The sequence below is a fragment of the Haemaphysalis longicornis genome, unplaced genomic scaffold, assembly GCF_048455015.1.
Source record: "Haemaphysalis longicornis isolate Haplotype H1 unplaced genomic scaffold, Haemaphysalis longicornis Haplotype H1 scaffold_5, whole genome shotgun sequence".
In the NCBI taxonomy this organism is placed as follows: domain Eukaryota; kingdom Metazoa; phylum Arthropoda; class Arachnida; order Ixodida; family Ixodidae; genus Haemaphysalis; species Haemaphysalis longicornis.
The window spans coordinates 111,172,368-111,182,577 of NW_027526385.1; the positions used below are offsets into that span (position 1 = coordinate 111,172,368).

Sequence of the window (10,210 nt, forward strand, 5' to 3'; positions counted from 1 at the left end):
AGTTGTAGACATTGCCCGTTACACCAGACATTGGACTACACTGTCAAGAGCTTTGACATCTACAATGACGTCTACAAAGCAGGCTTATACTGGTAGTATGTTTCATACCATAATTACTGTGTGTTCAGAGCTCACGTGTGAAGTATGGATACTGCTGCTTCAGCAAGAACCGAGGATGAGCACCCTTCCTGGTTCTGAAAAAAAATAACAGAGGAAATGCCTTAAGCAGGATTCTGAAACGGGGTTGAATGAAACAAGAATGAACAAGAAATTCTTTCAAAACATGTAAAGCAATGCAAACAAATATTTATTTCAACTTATTTCTACAAAAGACCACCTCATGAAGACTGGTGGTGGGGTATTGGCTCAAAAAAAAAAAGCAGAGAGCACTTATACAAATGCTACAGGGAGCCTTCGCAGCCAACAATTGTTTGAACACACCTAAACTAATCACTGTTCAACAAACTCATAAAAAATGTTTGAATGCATAAAAAACCAGTGGTAAACACAGGAAACAGTTAAAACAGAATGACGGCACAAGTTTGTCCCGTCGTTCTCTTCTGTGTCCTGGGTTTTCCTATGGTTTTTCATCCATTCAAACATGTACCAGCTAGCCCAGTCCAACGCCTTGGTATCATAAAAATATGGATAGTCAATCCTTACACAAAGTTGAAAAAAAAAGAAAGTATAAAGTAGGTGACAAAATTAAAACGACAGCAAATTGGTTGGCTTTTAATTTTAAATGATCATATAAAAAATAATGGCATGAATGAAAGTGAGCAGCACGCGAAGTACCTTGTTGCTAGCCCGATATTCCACTTTGAAGCAAAATGTCCGCTTTCAACACTACATAGGCTAAACATGCAATGAAGCATTCCTTTAGGCACACAAAATATACCATAATTGTTAAAAAAAGCTACGAATTAGTTGAAAAAACCTGACCACGACAAATTGGAATTAGTTACTAGATACAGTTTCAGAAATACACAGCGACATCATATAAAAATATATGGTTCCCATACAAAGATTGATCATAACAAAAATTCAGGACATTTATCAGATTGGCATCAATGTGCAAAGCAGCTTAATGAAGGAAGACGGTCTTCACTAAAAACATGTTAATATTGGGAGCTCATGTGCTTCCCTGCAAGTTGGGTGTGTAAACCCACTGACATCTTAACTAACCCGCCTGAATCATCACTTGATAGACATTGAGGAATTTTACGAATTGGTTTATTGTAGCCAGCTGTCTAGTTTATTTCCCTATTTTTCTTGGCATTTCGTGTCTAATTCTAAATTTGGTGACTAGATAGCTTTTACTATGGTCATGCACTGGTGACAACGAATATTTGATTTTACTTTAAAAAAATTTCAGTTTTGTTTTATTGCTCACCAGCCAACGATCTGAAATATCAGAGGTGCTTAAAACGTATGTTGGCATTTCCTTCCCGCAGTGTAGTACAACTAATCATGACTTTTACCATAATTTGTTCACAAATCGTAATATGTGGAAAGTATTCAGCTTAATGAAAATGTCATTTGAGAAGCATGCACAATCAACAAGGCCTCAATGACTCTCATGACGTGGTCCACTTGTTTCTGTCACAAATAACCTGAGTGCAGACACATTCCACCGAAGACGAAGGTAACATGTCCTCTTGGGTGATGAATATTTAAAAAGCCTTACGAGTAAATTTGCTGCTGAGCACGTGAAATTGTGGCATTAAAACAAAAGATCCCTCTGCGGCATCTTTCACTTGGAGGAGCGCTTGACCACAAACTTTGAGAAGCTGGAAAATGCTCCATGAACCGCTCCAGCCAGCAGAAACGATGCAGGACACAAGTTGGTAGGCGGACCGTTGGCATCCTGCGATTGTGAAGATATTTCTGTTTAGTAGATGCTCTTCTTTTTGTACCACTGTTTATTTCACCTTTAACAAGCAGCTGAACTCCTTAACGTTCGCATAATAAAATGCTGCAATGCGGAACAGTTAGCAGGGTTACCTCAATTTTGCTTTTCTACGAATTAACACAATGTAGGTAATCTGCACACAACTACAATCAAACTACAATTTTCACCTACTTCACTGCTAACATCAGCATTTGACTGCTCAAGCACAAATACAGGTTAGACATGTGAGCAATCTGCTAAACGTATCCCCACAAACTGAACAATCAGGCATCAGAAATCGGCAAGGAAGGAGGTGTCACGTTTAAATGGCACTTTTTTTGTTCAAAACATAAACAACACCTGGAAGCTTGAAGCGTGAGAGGGGGTCTTTCACGCTGACAATGTCAGAACATAGCTTGCTAGTGGGCACCTGCACGATGTGCACAATGTGTTTCTTGAAAATGCGTGCGAAAGTTTGATTGATGTGTAGGACGAGAATTGCAGCACGTTTTGACACAGGCCTTGTGGACGCTTCTGCCTGCTAATGTCAATGTGGATTGTTGCTAGTCGCCCTCTTCGCTTCTTTCTGAATATAATGCTTTAGGCATTATATTCAGGACAACGACTGCATCAAAACGTGCAGCAATTACCTACGTCCCACACATCGGTGAAACTCTCGCACACATTTTCAAGACACGCAGTGCATACATTGTGCATGTGCCCACTAGCAAGCTGCGTTCTGACATTGTCAGCGTGAGAGACCCCCTCTCACGCTCCAAGCTTCCGGGTATTGTTTATTAGATTCCATGCGCTGAATGCAAATCAGTGTACATTGGCGAAACGGGGAATCTGCACAGAAGATTAATGCAGCACTGGAACGAAGTGAACAAGGGCCATGCAAAAACAAGTCCACTGGCAGAGCACTGTGAGAGGACGGGACACGTGGTCGACTGGAACAAGACAAAATTACTGACAACTGAGTGCAATCTATCTTCTCGATTACTGCTCGAGTCCCTCATTGTTCAGACGACGCCCAACATTATCAACATAATGGATGGCAATCTGCACCATATCTACGCAAACTCATTGCGCCGCGTAATGCCCAATATATAGCTTCGTTTTCCACGACACATGCTCACCGTGAACAAGCAACAAACCGTTAAATGGCTTTCTTGACTTGGTCAGTGACCTACGTTTCATCACTGCAATAATGCTTTTACCTGCCTACACGGCATTCCGTCAAACACTGGACTACACCACATGAGCCATTGGCGTTCTTAACCTGCACCAGAGTATATAACCTTTCACTACTGCTATGAGATAGACCCATAAACGCACTTCAATATGGCCTTTATATTTAGCTCTTGGAAACATTACGTATAATTTTACCTTTAAGTTGCACCTGCTACAGCAGCTGGTACTATACCAAAAACATGAAAAAAAAAACGGTGGTTTAACACGCCAAAGCTACACTTGGGATATGGGGAGCACTGTAGGGGAAGGCTTCGCATTAATTTTGACCATCTGGGTATTTTTGTGCGCATCGAAATCTCCAAACACGGGCGTCTTTACGTGTTGCCTCCATCTGAAAAGCGGCCACACCAAGCGGTATCTAACCGACATTCGCCTCCACAGCACACCACCCTAGCCACGGCAGTGGGTTAAACATATGAAATAAAGCGAGTTTTGGAGTGCAAATGAAAATATTAATCACACGTCTTATTTTCCCAATCGATGTACCTTTTGAAATCCACCATGCAATCCCTCCTCCCCTACCGGCCTACCAAAACACCTTTGTCTCAAGAGGTAATCAGGCTGTTGTTAATGAAGTAAGTATTTACAATCCGAGACTTGCCACCGTTAAAGTCATGCACTTTGTTTTAGAGATAAGCGACATTAGCCATTTGCAGCACCAGGAGTTAATTGTGTTAAGATCAGATTGAAAGCATTGACGGTAGTAGTTGAAAGAAATTGTGTGATAAATTACAACATCATCTGCAAATAGACCTACATGGGAGGATATGCAACATGGAAGATAGACCAAGCAACCTGCCTGGGGGGACAACAAAGTGGCACGAGCAAAAGAAGTATATAGTTATTAGAAGTAAACTGCATTTGAGAAGAATGAAAATCTTTTGCTCAAGTGAGGACATTAGGGTGAAGTTTGAGAAGTAGTCTGTGGTGTGCAATGCGATTGAATGCTTTAGAAAAATTGAGAAAAACTACCGCAGTTTGTAAGCCTGTGTCAATGGATCAATGTAGATCGTGAACAAATCCTGAAAGTTGTGTTTCTCAAGTAACCCTTGTGAAAACCGTGGTGATACTCGAATGTGATATTGTGATTTTATAAATAATTAGCGACCTGAGAGTGGATGAAATGTTTCCTGACCTTGCATATGGTGCTTGTTAGGGAAATTTAATGGTAAAGTACCGTCTCCTGATTTAAAGACTGGTGCTACCTCGACTATCTTCCAACCATTGAGATTAGTGCTTGTCATGAGAGACTGCGAAAAAAGCGCTGTCAGAATTCTACAGACTGCGGGATGTACTTTTCGGTATAGTATGATTATTACCAGTATGATCTGAAGTAGACCAGTTTGTATTGCAAGATTAAAACCATATCGAAAGATCCTAAATGTTTGCTTGGCTTGATTACATACGAATACTTGCTTCAAAGTCAGTTCAATTTCTCTTCTTGCCCTTTAGTCGTCAGCCCCAGATTCTCTTCAATATCTCTGCTAAGCAATGACACGCTCCATACGCACAGCACTGCTTCATGAAAATGTTTCAAATAATCAGAGGCCACAGCACTGCTAACAGGTATACATCATGGCAAGTTCCACAACATGCAATAACTAACCTGAAAATACATAATCGGTGGGTGCACCGATATGGCAGCAGTGCCTGGACCGATGTGTCGAGCAAATGCGCTGACTTCTGAACGGGTGGTCCAAGCGGCCAGATGATGGATGAATGGCCATTCCTGGCGGCAAAGCGTACGGAGCACCAACGAAAGGCCAGGCAGTACTTGGGTACAGCAGGTGCAGTGTCGGTTGGCCAAGGGAGGCCCTGGCAAAGCCTTTGAAACTGGACTGGAAGGCAGCTGACCCAGGACAGCCAGCAGCAGCACCTGCAGGTGCATAATCTGTGAGTGTGCTGACACTTGTTGAAATACAAGAAGAACACACACAAAGCACGAATGCTTTTATCATGTAGATTTTTAATCGTTTAAAGACAGTAACCTCCAAGGCACTAATAAGAACATTCCCGGAACACCCCAAGTGAAATTTAGGTCACCGTAAGAATGTATTTATTAGACCCGCAGGTACTGTGAGTGGGGTATGCGTGATATATGCAAAGCTAGCTACTGAGCTAATTTGCATGGAACGCATGCTAGCAGCTCATCTGTATCCCTTGCTTTCAATCGGAACTGGTGTGTGATAGTTGAGGCTCCTCCATTTCAATGTCTGACTTGTATCTGCACGTTCAATTCTCCAATATAAATCGAGTTGAGTGAGTGCCTACAGCTTTCTTGTTAGTCTCTGTATGGCCTGCGGTTTTGCGAAAATGAGAACTTGCGAATTGGCTCAATTTTCTGCACTAATTTAAACAATACATATGCCTCTGATATCAAGCCCCAGACTTCCCGAGAGCTACTCTGACAGAATCGCCTCGTAGGCGTTGTGAAATCTCCCCCACTACCCCGAGACTATGCTAACTCCCTGCGAGGCCACATGCGCGCATTTCACCTTCAATTTGCACGTATGTGAATTCTATACCTCTATGAACTCTCAGACGGGCGTCGTCATATTCGTGCCGGACTCGTGAAACTCGGCAACGTAAATTACCGCACTCGCTCGCTGGCGCGCGGCCCGAACTCTCTCACCGTTTCCGGCCCTTGCATACTATTTTCTCCACCTTGCACTTTGTAAATTCTCATGTTTAACTACACCACGTGCGCCCTCATCTCTTGCCTGCTTTTCTTCCAGCACAACTCCGTCAGCACCCGGTCGACGCGTACGCTGTCGGGGCGCGTTGGCGAGCGAGTACGGCAATTTCGCTGTTGTCGAGCTTCACGAGAACAGCACACATATCGCGGCCCGAAGACCGCGAGGCGTACGGTCGCCGGTCTCGCGAGCGCAATAGCTGCGAAGCGCACTGCACGGAATTCGTGAGGGGGGGGAGAGACGCCAGCCATGGAATCACGTGTACGCGTTTTCACATGCACTTCCAGGGAACCTCCTGTTCATGTTATTTCTTGGTATACCGCGGGTATTCACGAGGGAGGACTAATCACAGCGTTGTGCCACTCACGCGAAATTGCGACTGCGATCTGCAACCGCAAAGGCACTGTTTGAGAGACACATAAACAAACGCCCCGGTGTTAAAGAGCCTTGCGTGATGTGAAATTATTAGCAGCCGTGTACCATAGCGCGAGCATCGTAGCCAAGGTCTAGCTTCAGCGTAAATTGATGCTGACTTCTGCGGAAACGGTGGACTGGGCGCCAAACAAGTATACTAACTCACGTAGGCTCTCAGAGCAAACGAGATGGGGGTCAAGCGAATTACTGACCCATAAACACCAGAACTCGTTCCAACCAAATACAGAATAATAAAAAATGCGTACTTACCCGAGCAAAAACGATGTTTCCAACGTAAAATTCTCCTTCACTGTCGTCTTCATCTCGCGGACACACGAACACGCTTTGTTCTGATGCAATGTCATCCACTTTTGACGCGCAGTATTTTATCCGGCGATGATCGTTCTTCCGGGGTCCCCATGTTCAACACACGCGTAGGTTAGAAGGGTAGACATCACCCATAAAGCTTCTATAACTATGATTTAAGCTTGAAATAGATAAAACAGATTAAATCACGCCACCAACCACTCGGCACAAAACGCCATGAAAAAACACACACAAAAGTGAGAGATAGTTGCCAGACTTCAAATGCAGCACCTCTATGTTTGACGAAAATTGTGTTACTACTGTAATGTTGGTAATTATCTTTCTGCTTTCAAAGTCTGAAATGTGTTTATAACTTAAATTTAAGGTTTTTAAACACAAAAAGTGAATACACATAAAGTAATTGACATATATACTGATATTGTAAAGAGGTTTGACGTTTGTTTTGGTTTTGTTTTCACGGCGGGCTTCTCAAGAGAGAACGTGCGAGAAAACGAGCTACTTTGGGTTTAGGAAGAGGGCGGTAAATGTCGGCGTGATAGAAAGCAAGGAACAGGTGCTTACCCTGGTCGTTAAAAAAGGAGCTAATGAAACCCTCACGTTAAAAAAAAAAAAAACACGTTCGACGAGGAATCGAACCATTGACCTACAAAACAGAAAACGGACGCGTTAACAAACAGCTATGTCGGCGGGCGGTGTTAGGGGCGCCTAAAACAACTCTATACTTGCGTAAGTTGTTAACGAATATTGTTGCTTGTGTCTAGTCATCGCCTCCTTTAACGATGGTCTAGTTTATGCTGCATTTTTGAAATTCTGGCTGTCCTAACGCTTGTTTCTCACGCACCGGTCTTGCAGACGAGGCCGCATTGCTAGCGCTGTAAGCGATTGAGCCAAAGCTCCATTATTTGACTCAAGAAAAGCTATCGCAGTCAACCCGACCTTTTCTGCGCAAGCCACGGCAGCCACGAAATAAATGGAGTGTGCCGTTAGAATTATGGCGTTGATAACGCTTGTTTGACCGGCACCGTCTTGCAGACAAGCAACGTCGCTCTAATACTACAAGCGATGTCACTCCTGGCATGTCAGGCGCATCAAACCCATCGTGTAAAACGACTGCTAACAGTGCGAAAACCTCTGAGTTTGTAACAAGTGGGGATTTGCGGTGGCGGCGACGTAATAGGTACAGCAAGCAGGTAGGCAGAACAGCAGCGTAGGGTTACAACCTTTCCCCGAAAAAAAAACGGGCCTTCCGGGGGGGGGGGGGGGGGGGGAGGGGGGATTGTGTTGAAAAAAGACGCCATGTTTTTTAACATGCAGTGCCATTTATTGTAGTGTTTTCTTAGAGAGAAATCAACATAACGTTTGTACTGAAAGTGATTGAGAGCTTGGTTAATCGCTCTGCATGTGCTTCACTGAAAAGTAACCGCAATTGCTGACCGCGGCGGTAGAATTTCGTTATTTTGTTCTTCCCTTAGGTCCCCCTCCATCTGAGGCAGCGCGCTCGCCCGCGTATTTTCTCTGCTCGCGTGTCTTTGCGCAGCTTGTCGACATAGGCGTGCGCAGAGTTCTCAATTTGGGGGGGCAAAGTCTTACCGCTGCGCCCCCCCCCCCCCAGAGCAACTCCCGACCTCTTCTCACTGAAGGCCTTGCGGTGCGAACGCAGTGCAAAGAGCGATGGTTATAAAATTTTTATTTCAATGTGATGGAATTGCAACACACACAAAATATTTCTGAACAGAAATTTTACTTTCATGTGTTACATCGGCAAGGCATGGGGCAAATTTGGCGCCCCCTTCAGATGATTAGGGGGGGCGGCCGCCCCCCCTGCCCCCCCTGTGCGCACGCCTATGCTTGTCGACACGTATTTATCGTCTTCGTTGTTGAATTGACGCTTATAAAACGCCAAAACGGGCATAATCACGGCACAAAAGCCAAAAAACCGGCTGATGACGGCTGGTTTTAGATATGGACCGGCAACCGGCCCGCTGTTTAAAAAACCGGTCGGGCCGGTCCAAAACCAGGAAGGTGGCAACCCTACGGCAGCGACGAGCGAAAATGATTTTACACGACCGCCCCCGTCGGCCTGCGCAAAAAAGGAAGATAGAACCCCTGCATACACGCCCTCGAAGAAAGCTGTACAGCCGATTCAGTTTGTTGTGGACGAAGAGCAACCGAGGCTGCAGCCACAAACGATTGCGCTTTCCGTGGTATGAGCCAAAGCATATCTTCACATAGTTATGTTATCGTCCGTCTGACTGTTACTCACTGAAGGGAAAATTCAGAACACAAACGTTGACGTCTAGCGTCTATGCCAGACATAGACGCTGCTGTTTAGGCCCTAAAAACCACCTTCAGGGCGTCTGTCGGTTCTGTCTGATGGCGCGCTCGCGCCGCTGATTACGAACGAGGCGTCTGTTGGCCTTGACTTATCGTGTTGGCGAGCCGGTAAACGCCATCACGGTTAAACTCCCTGTTGGAAGACTACGCTGTTGGGACGATAGAGTGCCGACAGAGCTTCTTATTGGCCCCACAAACGCCATCAAGGTTAAACTCCCTGTTGGAAGACTAGGCTATTGGAACGATAGAGTGCCGACAGAACTTCGTATTGGCCCCACAGGCGTGCTGTGAGCCCAACAAGAAAGTCTTGTTGGAATTTTTGCCCGGGGCATAATAATACGGGAACAAATTCTTAGGTAAATTCGATTTCGTTGAGGACACCGATGCCTCGCGTAAAAGTTTTATTTATAGGACTACAAGAGGCATTTTGTAGCCTTTCCTTCCCGTGCACCCAGACATCGAAACGAACCTTGTGATACACTCGAAGCAGTAGATTAGTGCAGAGTGGAATTTAAACATTCAGCACGTTTTGTTCGATTTACGAACAGCAATTTTCGAGCCTTTCCCCTGGTCTATGTGGAGAGTTCATATTTATTCTCTCAACGGGCGGTGAAATAGTGCAATGTGCGGTTTAAACATTCAGCCTGTTTTTGTGCAATTTTGCATGCTTGCATTCACACACCGTTCTTTTAGGCACCCTAACGATAAGGTGCCGTGGTAACACCCCAATCGAGAAGAAATACTTTTTAGCACCCCTTTAACGGTCGTAGCACCCTATGAAACTGTTGATTACACCCCTGAATTTTGGCACCCTCGAGGTGGGGTGCCCGAGCAATATTTGGGTGCTTGAAAGGTGCAAAAAGGGTGCAAAATGTTCAGTACACCCTCCTTGCACCTTAAAGGGTGTAAAAATGTTAAGATTTACACCCCTTAATATGTGGCACCCTCATGATTGGGTGCCGGAGCAATGTTTTAGTCCTTAATAGGTGCAAAAAGGGTGCAAAATGTTGAGTGCACCCTTTTAGCACCTATAAGGGTGTTAAAAAGTTTAGTGTGTAGCCATTTACGCAGGGAGTATGGTTACGGAAAAGGGCTGTAACTGTTGCTTTGCAGGAGCTATTCGGAAAAATATTTGATGGCATTTAGCCTATAGGGCGGCTCTAACATTACGCACAACAAAAAGGCCGAAGCCTAACGGAATCCCCGTAAACGCACCCCGCAGTTCCATTGTTTAAGCACTTCTCACACTGGTTCAACTGAGTTTTGTTTTTTTCTATTTCTTTAATTGTTCCTTACA

General features: G+C 44.6%; 1 long non-coding RNA gene across 1 annotated transcript; it reads right to left on the reverse strand.

Moving 5' to 3' along the window:
* Positions 1 to 286: 286 nt before the first annotated feature.
* On the reverse strand, positions 287 to 7,159 carry LOC144138692 (uncharacterized). Its single transcript, XR_013315935.1, has 3 exons — positions 6,523 to 7,159; positions 4,752 to 5,021; positions 287 to 1,867 (listed from the first exon to the last, which is right to left on the reverse strand). It is a non-coding gene; the product is annotated as an uncharacterized LOC144138692 (long non-coding RNA).
* Positions 7,160 to 10,210: the final 3,051 nt, after the last annotated feature.